This window comes from Salmo salar, chromosome 09 (genome assembly GCF_965601325.2).
Source record: "Salmo salar chromosome 09, fSalSal1, whole genome shotgun sequence".
Classification (NCBI taxonomy): Eukaryota; Metazoa; Chordata; class Actinopteri; order Salmoniformes; family Salmonidae; genus Salmo; species Salmo salar.
Window position 1 is genome coordinate 150,853,079 of NC_138299.1, and position 15,485 is coordinate 150,868,563.

The following is a 15,485-nucleotide window of genomic DNA, read 5'->3' on the forward strand; positions in this document are numbered from 1 at the left end:
GCTGGATGGACAACCGCTCAGAACTGGTCTTGTGACTTGCATGCCCGAAAGTATCACTCCTCAGATTGGCCTCCTTCACTCTGAGGTCATTCAGTTAATGGTGTTGTCTTCGCCTAAAGAACCCCTCATCCTCGGTCACCCCTGGCTAAGCCTTCACGACACTGCCATCTCCTGGTGGCAAAGGGAACTGCTGTCAAGGTCTCCCTCCTGTTTCACGAACTGCTTCAATCTACCCTTCAAGCCACCTCTATAGAAGGATCGGAGTCCGCCATTCCAACCCACATCCCACCTGTATATGCCCAGTTCCAGAGTGTCCTCAGTCCATTCTGCCCCCTCATCATCCGGAGGACTGTGTGATCGACCTCCTTCCTGGGGCATCGCCCCTTAAGGGTCGGATCTACCCCTTGTCCATTCCAGAGAATGAGGCTATGGACACCTATATAGAAGAGGCCCTCAACATGGGATTCATCCGTCCATCCACGTCTCCGGCTGCATCCATTTTTTTTTTGTAAAAAAAAAGGATGGTAGTCTCCGTCCCTGCATAGATTACCGACCCCTCAATGACCTTACCATCAAGAATCGCTTGCCTCTTTCTCTGATTCCGGCCGCACTAGAACAAGTTGGACAGGCTACCATCTACTCCAAACTGGACCTACGTAGTGCTTACAACCTGGTCCGTATCCGAAGTGGGGATGAGTGGAAGACGGTGTTAATCATCGTTAGGGGTCACTACGAATACCTGGTTACGCCCTATGGTCTCACCAATGCTCCCTCAGTCTTCCAGTCCTTCATGAATGAAGTTTTCCAGGACATGAACCAACCAGTTCCTCATCGTGTACATTGACGATATCTTGATCTACTCTCACTCCATTGCAGAACACGCACAGCATGTGCAACAGGTCCTCCAATGGCTACAGGATCACCATCTTTATGTCAAGGCTGAGAAGAGCGCCTTTCGCGTTACTACGGTAACCTTCCTAGGTTTCGTGTTGACACCAGGAGGGGTTAACATGGACAAAGGCAAAGTCACGGCTGTCTTAACTGGCCCAAACCTACCACCATAAAGGAACTACAACGTTTCCTAGGATTTTCCAACTACTACCGTCGGTTCATCCGAAACTGCAGCAGCACAACCGCTCCCCTCTCAGCTCTTACCAGTCAGAAAACCTGTACACTGTGGTGCCACTGGTTAGAGGGAGCTCATCACCCATTTCTTGTCCTTACCGACCACCGCAATTTGGAGCACTTAATAAGTGCTAAGAGGCTCAACCCCCAGATAGGCTTGCTGAGCACTCTTCTTCACCCGCTTCAACTTCACCGTCACCTATCTTCCTGGCAATAAAAATGTGAAGGCTGATTCCTTATCCGTCTATTTGATTCCCCTTCCTCTAACCCAGCTCCCAAGCCCATCCTGCCTCAGTCTTGTGTCGTGGGACCCATACAGTGGGAAACCCAATCAGTGGTACAAGAGGCCCTACGCCACAACCCAGCACCTCGAGACACCCCTGCAGGCAAGACCTACATTCTGGTGTCCGTCAGACCCCAACTAATGCAGTGGTGCCATACCTCGCTGAGTTCTGGCCAGCCTGGGATCACCCGGACCACAGAGCTACTGACACGCACATTCTGGTGGCCATCCCTAACAGCAGACGTCCAAGATTACGTTCTTTCCTGTCCCATCTGTGCATCGGCAAATAGCTCTCGCCAACTACCTACAGGTAAGCTCGAGCCTTTACCTACACTACACAGACCATGGTCCCACATTACCATGGATTTCCTCACTGATCTGCCAGACTCTTCGGGCTTCACTACTATTCTAGTGGTAGTGGACCGGTTCTCCAAGATGTGCCAACTCATCCCCTTTCCACATCTATCTAATGCCATGGAAATGGCCAAGTGCAAGGTCCAACGGGTGTTTCGTCTGAATGGGATCCCGGAAGACATTGTTTCAGATCGGGGACCCCAGTTCGTCTCCAGGGTGTGGCGAGCCTTCTGCAACCGACTGGGGGTCTCCATCAGCCTATCCTCCAGATACCATCCCCAAACCAATGGGCAGACGGAACGCCTGAATCAGGAAATAGGGAAGTACCTTCACCAACACTGCACCCATCAACCACACAAGTTGAGTTCTTATCTAGCCTGGGCCAAAAACGCAGAGAACTCCCTGGTGCATTCCTCACTCCATCTCACTCTTTTTCAGAGTGTCCTCAGATACCAACCCCCCATGTTCCCATGGGAGGCAGAGCCCGGAACTGTGCCTGCCGTCGATGATTGAGTGGTTTCATTGGAGAGAGCAGGTTTGGGAGACCACACATCAGCACAGGCATCAAGCTTCCCTCTCCCAGAAACGGTTCGCCAACCTCCTCCACTCTTTCACCCTGGGCAACATATGTGGCTCTCTACCCAGGCCATCCGGCTTCGTGACCCCTGAAAAAAGTTCAGTCCCCGGTTCATTGGTCCCCGGTTCATTGGTCCCTTCAAAATAACACACCGCATCAATCCTGTCACCTACCATCTCCAGTTGCCCCGCCATTACCGGATCTCCTCATCCTTCCATGTGTCCCTTCTAAAGCCTGTGATGTACAGCCCTCTCCATCCTCCAGTGGTGCACCCCCTCCATTTGACAAAGGCGGTGTACCGGCTGATTCCGTCCAAGCCCTCCTTGAATCCAAGAGCCTGGGTGGTTGCATCCACTACCTGGTGGATTGGGAGGGGTACAGACCCAAAGAACGGTACCCGCCCAGGACATCCTCGAACCAGCCATGATTCTGGCTTTCCACCGTCAGCTCCACGTCTCCGGGGGAGGCCCCCTGCTCAGCTTCCTAGGCCACCGTGGAGGGGGGGGGGGGAGGCTACTGTGACGTCTGCTTCCAACTTACACTCTCAACCACATCACCTGAATTCTGATCACCTGTTCACACACCTGTATGTCATCATCACACACTATTTAGTTCAGTTCTTTGCACCCCATCATTGTGAGGTATTGTTTGTTTTGTGGCACACTTCTATTCGGAGCTCTGGTTTTCTGCAATTTTCTCCTCCTGTGTATGATAGTTTTTGCCTATTCCCTGCCTGTACTTTCGCCTATCGGATATCCTTTATCAACCTATTGCCTGATCTCCCGGATGACGTTACGAGCCTTTTCCCTGCCTGTACTGTTGCCTGTTTGCAACCCCTGTGTATGACCTTCTGCCTGCCCCTGGACCCAGCTACTTGCCTCCTCCTGTGGTCCTTTACAATAAACACCTGCTGCGCCCTGTGCTTGAACCCAGCTCTCTGTCTCCCATCGTGTTCATTACAATGAGTCAGCACTCTAAAGAATAATCTCAATGGCAGTTTTTTGCACTCAGATTGTTACCCTTCTGGTCACTTTATTTTTCCTGTAATCAACAATTACATTTATTATTACTAAAATTGCTGGGTACAATTTGAAACTTAAAAAATGATCAGTTACTTGAATATTTGGACAAGTGTATTCTCCATTGGCTAACCAAGTTCCCTAATGATTTACTTACAATAGGTGGGGATTAGAATATTGCTCTGAATCATTTAATTGATAGATAGCTTCCGGGACAGTCAACTTCTGTGAAGACAAGTTTGAGGCAGTTTATAGAAAGGTATAGAAAGGTTTTACAGATATTTGAAGAGTAAAGTTTCCTAATGACAGGTCTTTCACTTGGCGTAGTAAGGCACGCTCCACACAATCACGCATTGATTTTTGGTTGGTATTGAATATTTTTTATGAAGAGTATTTCTGTTAACATCCTGGCCACTCCCCTTACTGACCATAGAGATAATTACACTGTGTACAAAACATGACATCGACCCAGTGCAAGGGAGTCAGTGCAAATAAAAAGGGGGTCTGAAGAAGACAATAGATTTAAGTGCATTTGAACAGGGTATAGTAGTAGGTGGCATGTGCACCGGTTTGAGTGAGTCAAGAACTGCAAAGCTGCAGGTTTTTCACGCTCTACAGTTTCCCATGTGTATAAAGAATGGTCCACCACCCAAAGGACATTCAGCCAACATGACACAACTGTGGGAAGCATTGGAGTCAACATGGACCAGCATCCCTGTGGAACGCTTTCGACACCTTGTAGTCCATGCCCTGATGAATTGAGGCTGAACTGGGGGCAAAAGGTTTTGCAACTCATCATTACGATAGTGTTCCTAAAGTTTTGTACGCTCAGTGTATATTTGACTCTGTGAAGAACAATCTCAGCTAACGCTCAACACACAGAGTGCCTTCAGAAAATATTCACACCCCTCAACCTTTTCCACATTTTGTTGTGTTACAGCCTGAATTTAAAAAATGATTACATTGAGATGTGTTACTGGCTTACACATAATACACCATAATGTCGAAGTGGAATTATGTTTTTAGAAATATTTACAAATTCATAAAAAATCAAAAGCTGAAATGTCTTGAATCAATAAGTATTCAACCCCTTTGTTATGGGAAGCCTAAATAAGTTCAGGAGTAAACATTTGCTTAACAAGTCACAAAATAAGTTGCAAGTTGATGGGATGCTGGCCTTCTAGGCGGAGTTCCTCTGTCCAGTGTCTGTATTAATTTGCCCATCTTAATCTTTTCTTTTTATTGGCCAGTCTGAGATATGGCTTTTTCTTTGCTAATCTGCCTAGAAGGCCAGCATCCCAGAGTTGCCTCTTCACTGTTGACGTTGAGACTGGTGTTTTGCGGGTACTATTTAATGAAGCTGCCAGTTGAGGACTTGTGAGGTGTCTGTTTCTCAAACTAGACACTCTAATGTACTTGTCCTCTTGCTTAGTTGTGCACCAGGGCCTCCCATTCCTCTTTCTATTCTGGTTAGAGCAAGTTTGCTCTGTTCTGTGAAGGGAGTAGTATACAGCATTGTACCAGATCTTCAGTTTCTTGGCAATTTCTCACATGGAATAGCCTTCATTTCTCAGAACAACAATAGACTGACGAGTTTGTTTCTGGCCATTTTGAGCCTGTAATCGAACCCACAAATGCTGATGCTCCAGATACTCAACTAGTCTAAAGAAGGCCAGTTTTATTGCTTCTTTAATACGTTTTCAGCTGTGCTAACATAATTGCAAAATGGTTTTCTAATGATCAATTAGCCATTTAAAATGCTAAACTTGATTTAGCTAACACAACATGCCATTGGACAGGAGTGATGGTTGCTGATAATGGACCTCTGTATGCCTATGTAGATATTCTATAAAAATCTGCCGTTTCCAGCTACAATAGTCATTTACAACATTAACAATGTCTACACTGTATTTCTGATCAATTTGAGGTTATTTTAATGGACAAAAAAATTTGCTTTTCTTTCAAAAACAAGAACATTTCTAAATGACCCCAAACTGTTGAACGGTAGTGTATTTTCATCTTTTTTGTATTACTTTCTTTGTTTTCAGGCCCACAGGGAATGGGTGGTATGGGGGAGATGGTGGACCTATGTACTTTTTGAAGATTATTGCCTGTCTGTCATTTGCAATCACAGGGGGGAAAAATAAGGAAATAATAAAAAGTTGGTCCTGTTGAAAGTCTTTCAGAGGAGGAAAAATCTGTTCTGATTTATCTACAACACGAGTTGGATCATATGTTTCAAAAACAAGGACATTTCTAAGTGACCCCTGTGGTGGCTAATTTCTGCATTACCAAATGAGGAGAGTTACAAACTTCACACACCAGTCAGAGTTATACGTAAACTACATTTTCAATAATTAAGATGCTTTTGCAAAAGCCCTTTGACTTTCAATGATGCACTATCTCTAATGAACTATTGAAAAAGTGATTACACAAAAGTACAAAGATCTTTTATACCCAAGATCCACCCCTCTCAACGTACATGACGAACAACAGATCTTAGGAACCGTTCACATAGGGACCTTCTACTTTAGAAAGGAGTATCCCTTAGCCAGATAACATTCGCTATAAATTATTGTTCAGTTTAGTCCCTAATGACGAGGTTCTAATCTCGTTCCTGGTACTTCATAGTACAAAAACACCATCTCATCCAATGGCATATATCAATTGTCAACTCTAGATACTCCCATCTCAAGTAAACCCCCTCTTGATCCCACTCCTGGACAAGCTCACTGAGGGGAGTGACTTGCGCACAGACATTGTGGAGACAAATAATTGGTTCCCCATTAATCACGCCATCCCTTCACATGGTTTAACCACTTGACGGTCGCCTAGGATAGGGGGCGCTACAGCGATTTTTGAAAAAAATGTGTGCCCATTTTAAACGGCCTCCTACGCAAACTCAGAAGCTAGGATATGCATATAATTAATACTTGTGGATAGGAAACACCCTAAAGTTTCTAAAACTGTTTGAATGGTGTCTGTGAGTATAACAGAACTCATATGGCAGTCAAAACCCTGAGACAGATCGTAACAGGAAGTGGAATTCTGAATTGCGAACTCAACTTCATCACTTTCCCTATAAATCACACCGTGAGCAATGGTTCATTGAGCACTTCCTATTGCTTCCACTAGATGTCCCCAGTCTTTACAAAGTAGTTTGAGCCTTCTACTGTGAAAACTGACACAATGAGAGTCTGTGGAACGTGGTCACATGAGGAGGGCCATCACCATTATGACGCCGGCGCCCCTGGCTACCCTCCCCTTTCGAAACGTTTTGAAAGACAATGCAATCGTCCCCCTTGAATGTTATTGGAGCTCTGGTTAAAAAAGGCCCTAAAGATTTATTTTATAAAACGTTTGACATGTTTGAACGAACCTAAATAAATAAAAAATGCATTTTATTGAAAGAGGAGTCCCGCGGCCGACGGAGCTTTTGGAGCAGCCTTCAGAACGCGCTAACAAGAACAAGCTATTGGGACGTAAAGGATTAACTTTTTCGAACGAAAATACATTTGTTGTGGACCTGGGATTCCTGGAAGTGCTTTCTGATGAAGATAATCAAAGGTAAGGGATTATTGACAATAGTATACAAGAGTAGATTTGATATGCGATTGTTCCAAGATGGCGCTGACCTGTAACGGTAGCCTATTTTTCTGAGTATTGCATCCCCTTTTATCGCAAAGTGTGATTACCCAGTAAAGTTATTTTTAAATCTGGCATTACAGGTGCTTTCAAGAGATATTCATCTATAAATCTTAGAATGGCAATATTACATTTTAAAAATGTTTTCGAATAGTAATTTAGTAAATTGTAGCGCTGGTTCACCGGATGCATTTGAGGGAAAATAGTTAGTCAACGTCACGCGCCGATGTAAAATGCTGTTTTTATATATAAATATGAACTTTATCGAACAAAAGAATGCATGTATTGTGTAACATGATGTCCTAGGAGTGTCATCTGATGAAGATTGTCAAAGGTTAGTGCTGCATTTAGCTGTTTTTTGGTTATTTGTGATGCATGTGGTTGGTCGGAAAATGGCTATGTGGCTACTTTTACGATATACTCCTCTAACATAATCTAATGTTTTGCTTTTGCTGTAAAGCCTTTTTGAAATCGGACAACGTGGTTCGATTCAGGAGAGGTGTATCTATAAAACAATATAACATAGTCCTTTATTTGGAGAAAAAAAAATGTTAAATTTCGTTATGCTAATGGCGATAGGATTTTTCGCTGGATGTCCGCTGGAGCCCGACCAGGGGTTAACCTGTTAGGGCTAGGGGGCAGCATTGACACGGCTGGATAAAAAACATACCCGATTTAATCTGGTTACCACTCCTACTCAGTAACTAGAATATGCATATACTTATTACATATGGATAGAAAACACCCTAAATTTTCTAAAACTGTTTGAATGGTGTCTGTGAGTATAACAGAACTCAAATGGCAGGTCAAAACCTGAGAGATTCCTTTACAGGAAGTGGCCTGTCTGACCATTTCTGGAACTTCTTTGCCATCTCTATCATTTACTAAGGATCTCTGCTCTAACGTGACACTTCCCACGTCGTCCATAGGCTCTCAGAGCCCGGGAAAAAAGAGAATGTCGTCATTCCAGCCCCAGGCTGAAACACATTATCGCCTTTCTCAAGTGGCCCATCAAGAGACACTAGCTTATGCGCGTGACCCCGACCGCCCCCGCCTTTGGGATTTTTTCCTCTGTTTGCCGAAAAGGAGATTCCCTGTCGGAATTTTATCGCTTTTCTACGAGAAAAATGACGTAAAAATTGATTTTAAACAGCGGTTGACATGCTTCGACGTACGGCAATTGAATACTTTGAATTTTATTGTCAGGAATTGCGCCAAGCGCGCGACACTTCTTTACTATTTCGGATAGTGTCTGGAACGCACGAACAAAACGCCGCTATTCGGATATAACGATGGATTATTTTGGACCAAACCAACATTTGTTATTGAAGTAGACGTCCTGGGTGTGCATTCTGACGAAGACAACAAAAGGTAATGACATTTTTATAATAGTAAATATGATTATGGTGAGTGCTAAACTTGCCGGGTGTCTAAATAGCGAGCCCGTGATGCCTGGGCTATGTACTTAGAATATTGCAAAATGTGCTTTCACCAAAAAGCTATTTTAAAATCGGACATATCGAGTGCATAGAGGAGGTCTGTATCTATAATTCTTAAAATAATTGTTATGCTTTTTGTGAACGTTTATCGTGAGTAATTTAGTAAAATGTTAGCGAATTCCCCGTAAGTTTGCGGGGGGTATGCTAGTTCTGAACGTCACATGCTAATGTAAAAAGCTGGTTTTTGATATAAATATGAACTTGATTGAACAAAACATGCATGTATTGTATAACATAATGTCCTAGGGTTGTCATCTGATGAAGATCATCAAAGGTGAGTGCTGCATTTAGCTGTCTTCTGGGTTTTGGTGACATTATATGCTGGCTTGAAAAATGGGTGTCTGATTATTTCTGGCTTGGTACTCTGCTGACATAATCTAATGTTTTGCTTTCGTTGTAAAGCCTTTTTGAAATCGGACAGTGTGGTTAGATTAACGAGAGTCTTATCTTTAAATGGCTGTAAAATAGTCATATGTTTGAGAAATTGAAGTAATATGATTTTGAAGATTTTGAAAATCGCGCCACAGGATGGCAGTGGCTGTTACGTAGGTGGGACGAATTCGTCCCGCCGGTCCCATAGAGGTTAAGAATAGGTAAAGACACATTCACATATGAAGACAATGTTCCATTCTGTCCTCTTCAGGGACATGTAAAAGAGAAGCCTGACCTCTCCCCTCTCTGGGCCCCAAGTGACTGAGCCCCAGCTAAGGGAAAAGTGCAACTAAAAGTCACCAGAGTCCAAAGGGATACTTTCTAATGACAAGTATCTCACATAAACATATTATGCTAATAAAACATCTTAATTATCTATGTTACCCAACTAATTCTGATTCATCCGCCACACCCCAAACTTTGGACGGTAGTGTATATATATACACAGTTGAAGTCGGAAGTATACATAGACTTAGGTTGGAGTCATTATTAAAACTTGATTTTCAACCAGTCCACAAATTTCTTGTTAACAAACAATAGATTTGGCAAGTTGGTTAGGAGATCTACTTTCTGCATGACACAAGTCATTTTTCCAACAATTGTTTACAGATTATTTCACTTATAATTCACTGTATGACAATTCCAGTGAGTCAGAAGTTTACATACACTAATTTGACTGTGCCTTTAAGCAGCTTGGAAAATTCCAGAAAATGATGTAACGGCTTTAGAAGCTTCTGAAAGGCTAATTGACATAATTTGAGTAAATTGGAGGTGTACCTGTGGATGTATTTCAAGGCCTACATATAGCTGAATGCCTCTTTGCTTGACATCATGGGAAAATCAAAAGAAATCAGCCCCCAAAAAATTGTAGACCTCCGCAAGTCTGGTTCATCCTCGGGAGCAATTTCCAAACACCTGAAGGTACCACGTTCATCTATACAAACAATAGTACGCAACTATAAACACCATGGGACCACGCAGCTGTCAATTCCAGAATAACAGCAAAGGACCTTGTGAAGATGCTGCAGGAAACAGGTACAAAAGTATTTATATCCACAGTAAAAACGAGTCCTATATCGACATAACCTGAAAGGCCGCTCAGCAAGGAAGAAGCCAGTGCTCCAAAACCGCCATAAAAAAGCCAGACTATGGTTTGCAACTGCACATGGGGACAAAGATCGTACATTTTCGAGAAATGTACTCTGGTCTGATGAAACAAAAATAGAACTGTTCGGCCATAATGACCATTGTTATGTTTGGAGGAAAAAGGGGGATGCTTGCAGCCGAAGAACACCATCCAAACCATGAAGCACAGGGGTGGCAGCATCATGTTGTGGGGGTGCTTTGCTGCAGGAAGGACTGTTGCACTTCACAAAATAGATGGCATTATGAGGCAGGATAATTACGTGGATATATTGAAGCAACATCTCAAGACATCAGTCAGGAAGTTAAAGCTTGGTCACAAATGGGTCTTCCAAATGGACAATGACCCCAAGCACACTTCCAAAGTTGTGGCAAAATGGTTTAAGGACAACAAAGTCAAGGTATTGGAGTGGACATCACAAAGCCCTGACCTCAATCCTATAGAACATTTGTGGGCAGAACTGAAAAAGCGTGTGCAAGCAAGAAGGCCTACAAACCTGACTCAGTTACACCAGCTCTGTCAGGAGGAATGGGCCAAAATTCACCTGACTTGTGGAAGGCTACCCAAAACGTTTCACCCAAGTTAAACAATTTAAAGGCAATGCTACCAAATAGTAATTGAGTGTATGTAAATTTCTGACCCACTGGGAATGTTATGAAAGAAATAAAAGCTGAAATAAATAATTCTCTACTATTATTCTGACATTTCACATTCTTAAAATAAAGTGGTGATCCTAACTGACCTAAAACAGGGATTTTTTACGCGGATTAAATGTCAGCAATTGTGAAAAACTGAGTTTAAATGTATTTGGCTAAGGTGTATGTGAACGTCCGACTTCAACTGTATATATATAGTCACGTCTATCCTTCATATTTATATCCTTCATATATATATATATATATATATGAAGGATATAAATATGAAGGATAGACGTGACTGAGGTGAGGGAGACAAATTATCAAATAAAGATTTTTGGCAATTATTGTTTTTGGTGACAATCCTTTTTGAAGTCAGCATATTTTGCTTTATGGTTTGCATGCTATCACAAAAAAGTATTATGGTAGTGAATTGCTCTTAAATTGTTATATTCAGCTTTATGCTAGCAAGGAAAGTTAGCCTACAAAGCTGGAAGCTACCTGTGCTTCATTGCATTGTAAAGTGTTCAAGACATTATTTTGCTGGCAGTAATGAACAGTTTCAACATTTATACGTGTCGTGTTGCATTATTCAAGTGTGTTAACTTCTGTTCAGCATGAGTGGGGAGTTAACATGATGCAGCCCAGACTCCCAGTGAGTTCAGTGGTTCCTCAGGACAGACTAGAGTCAGGATGAGAGGGGAGTTAACATGATGCAGCCCAGACTCCCAGTGAGTTCAGTGGTTCCTCAGGACAGACTAGAGACAGGATGAGAGGGGAGTTAACATGATGCAGCCCAGACTCCCAGTGAGTTCAGTGGTTCCTCAGGACAGACTAGAGACAGTATGAGAGGGGAGTTAACATGATGCAGCCCAGACTCCCAGTGAGTTCAGTGGTTCCTCAGGACAGACTAGAGACAGGATGAGAGGGGAGTTAACATGATGCAGCCCAGACTCCCAGTGAGTTCAGTGGTTCCTCAGGACAGACTAGAGACAGGATGAGAGGGGAGTTAACATGATGCAGCCCAGACTCCCAGTGAGTTCAGTGGTTCCTCAGGACAGACTAGAGACAGTATGAGAGGGGAGTTAACATGATGCAGCCCAGACTCCCAGTGAGTTCAGTGGTTCCTCAGGACAGACTAGAGACAGGATGAGAGGGGAGTTAACATGATGCAGCCCAGACTCCCAGTGAGTTCAGTGCTTCCTCAGGACAGACTAGAGACAGGATGAGAGGGGAGTTAACATGATGCAGCCCAGACTCCCAGTGAGTTCAGTGGTTCCTCAGGACAGACTAGAGTCAGGATGAGAGGGGAGTTAACATGATGCAGCCCAGACTCCCAGTGAGTTCAGTGGTTCCTCAGGACAGACTAGAGACAGTATGAGTGGGGAGTTAACATGATGCAGCCCAGACTCCCAGTGGGTTCAGTGGTTCCTCAGGACAGACTAGAGACAGTATGAGAGGGGAGTTAACATGATGCAGCCCAGACTCCCAGTGAGTTCAGTGGTTCCTCAGGACAGACTAGAGACAGTATGAGTGGGGAGTTAACATGATGCAGCCCAGACTCCCAGTGGGTTCAGTGGTTCCTCAGGACAGACTAGAGACAGTATGAGAGGGGAGTTAACATGATGCAGCCCAGACTCCCAGTGAGTTCAGTGGTTCCTCAGGACAGACTAGAGACAGTATGAGTGGGGAGTTAACATGATGCAGCCCAGACTCCCAGTGGGTTCAGTGGTTCCTCAGGACAGACTAGAGACAGTATGAGAGGGGAGTTAACATGATGCAGCCCAGACTCCCAGTGAGTTCAGTGGTTCCTCAGGACAGACTACAGCTACCAATGACTAAGTGTAGCAGGCACAGCACGCTCGCGCTATAGGGGGACATCGGCTGCGCTGATAGACAAACTTCATCCACACTCAATGAGTAAAGGACACTAGATACATTTGATAGAAATACCGAATGTAACAAAAATTCTAGTACCGAACCATTTTTCATGTTCTAGTATTGAAAAAGTACAGAAGTTTCGGTATACCGTGGAACATTAGTCTGTAATTATCCAGCTTTCACACAGTCTGAGAGACAGAGACAGAAAGAGAGAGAGCAAGATAGTGAGAGAGTGATACCAAACAACACTGTTTTATCACACAGAGTCCCCAACAGTCCTTGTTTCATATCAGCACCACTGGGCACACAATGGCAGCCCAGTCCGTCAAGATCTCATAATTTCCCTTCGAAATTCGCCGTCTATTTTTTTATGCATTAAATCCACGTGGTTACAGGATATAGGGTTAAAATAGAATCATATCAAAGGTTTAGGTTTAGTCCTGGGAATTGCCAGGGACCTCACAATATAATATTATCACGATACTTAGGTGCCGATACAATATGTATTGTGATTCTCATGATTCTATACAGTATGTATTGTGATTCTCATGATTCTATACAATATGTATTGTGATTCTCATGTTTCTATACAATATGTATTGTGATTCTCATGATTCTATACAGTATGTATTGTGATTTTCATGTTTCTATACAATATGTATTGTAATTCTCATGATTCTATACAGTATGTATTGTGATTCTCATGATTCTATACAATATGTATTGTGATTCTCATGTTTCTATACAATATGTATTGTGATTCTCATGATTCTATACAGTATGTATTGTGATTCTCATGTTTCTATACAATATGTATTGTGATTCTCATGATTCTATACAGTATGTATTGTGATTCTCATGTTTCTATACAATATGTATTGTGATTCTCATGTTTCTATACAATATGTATTGTGATTCTCATGATTCTATACAATATGTATTGTGATTCTCATGTTTCTATACAATATGTATTGTGATTCTCATGATTCTAAACAGTATGTATTGTGATTCTCATGTTTCTATACAATATGTATTGTGATTCTCATGTTTCTATACAATATGTATTGTGATTCTCATGTTTCTATACAATATGTATTGTGATTCTCAAGATTCTATACAGTATGTATTGTGATTCTCATGATTCTATACAATATGTATTGTGATTCGATACTGTGATTTCATTGCGATTTGATGTTCCAAACACATTGCTCACCATATGTCTGCTGCAGAGAGACAAGATAGAACATGAGAAAACAAGTTTTGATTGGTCAGGGAAATAAAACTTGCAATATTGTCAAAACGATACGATATACAGTGCCTTCAGAAAGTATTCACACCCTTAACTTTTTTCACATTTAGTTGTGTTACAGCCTGAAATTAAAATGGATTAAATTACAATTTTTTGTCACTGGCCTACACAAAATACCCCTAAATGTCAAAGTGGAATTCTGTTTATACACATTTTTACAAATTAATAAAATATTAAAAGGTGAAATGTCTTGAGTCAACCCCTTTGTCACGCCTACTCCCGCACCCCCTGTCCAGTGCTCAACATCACCGGTCTACTAACCACTGGTCCTGGCACCATCCTTACACGCACCTGCTCCCCATTATTACGCACACCTGGACGTCATCACCTAGATTACTTTCCCTTTATTTAGCCCTCAGTAGCCTCAGTCATCAGGCAGTATTGGTTTTGTCTCTTTTAGTATGCTTCTCTTGTTTTGTTTATCTGCCTTTTATTATTATTAAACTCACCTTGTGCACCTGCTTCCTGACTCCCAGCAAATATATTACACCTTTTGCTATGGCAAGCCTAAATAAGTTCAGGAGTGAACATGTGCTTAACAAGTCACATAATAAGTTGCATGGACACACTCTGTGTGCAATAATGGTGTATTACATAATTTTTTTATGACTAAAGCAATTCACTTTTTGTTCTGAATACAAAGTGTTATGTTTGGGGCAAATCCAATACACCACATTACTGAGTACCACTCTCCGTATTTTCAAGCATGGTGGTGGCTGCATCATGTTATGGGTATGCTTGTAATCATTAAGGACTGGAGAGATTTAAATGATAAAAAATAAATGGCATGGAGCTAAGCACAGGAAAAATCCTGGTGGAAATTCTGGTTCAGTCTGCTTTCCACCAGACACTGGGAGATGAATTCACCTTCAGCAGGAAAATAACCAAAAACACAAGGCCAGTGAATGATACTGAGTAGCCAAGTTACAGTTTTGACTTAAATCTACTTGAAAAATCTATGGCAAGACCTAAAAATGGTTGTCTATCAATGATGAACAACCAATTTGACAGAGCTTGAAGAATTAAAAAATAAATAATTGGCAAATATTGTACAATCCAGGAGTGCAAAGTTGTTAGAGACTTACTGAGAAAGACTCACAGTTGTAATCGCCACCAAAGGTGATTCTAACATGTATTGACTCATGGGTGTGAATATGTAATATGTACATATGTAAATTAGATATTTAATTTTCAATACATTTGCAAACAGTTCTAAAAACATGTTTTCACTTTGTCATTATGGGGAATTGTGTGTAGATGGGTAAGAAAAGACATAACTAAATGTGGAATAAGTCAAGGGGTATGAATACTTTCTGAAGGCACTGTACCATTCAAAATAATACCCCTATATGTAATTGTATGGATTTGTTTCCACAATCAATAGTTACATTTAGGGATTATTTCCAAGTGGTTAAGGTCAGGGCTATGGTTTGGGGAAGGCTTAAAGCTAAATAATGAACAATTATGCGTTATTACCATCAGGTATCATCAGTATTCACAGTATTCTCGCGGCTTGCTAGATCATTGTGAACTGCGGTGGGGCAGTGGTCTAAGCAGCGCACTCCGTCTCCAAGCATCACCA

At 42.2% G+C, this 15,485-nt stretch overlaps 1 protein-coding gene across 4 annotated transcripts in view; it reads right to left on the reverse strand.

The window, feature by feature from the left end:
* LOC106613181 (glutamate receptor 4) overlaps positions 1–15,485 on the reverse strand; it is a 165,563-nt gene that overhangs the window by 145,569 nt on the left and 4,509 nt on the right. The gene's annotated exons all lie outside the window — the stretch shown is intronic.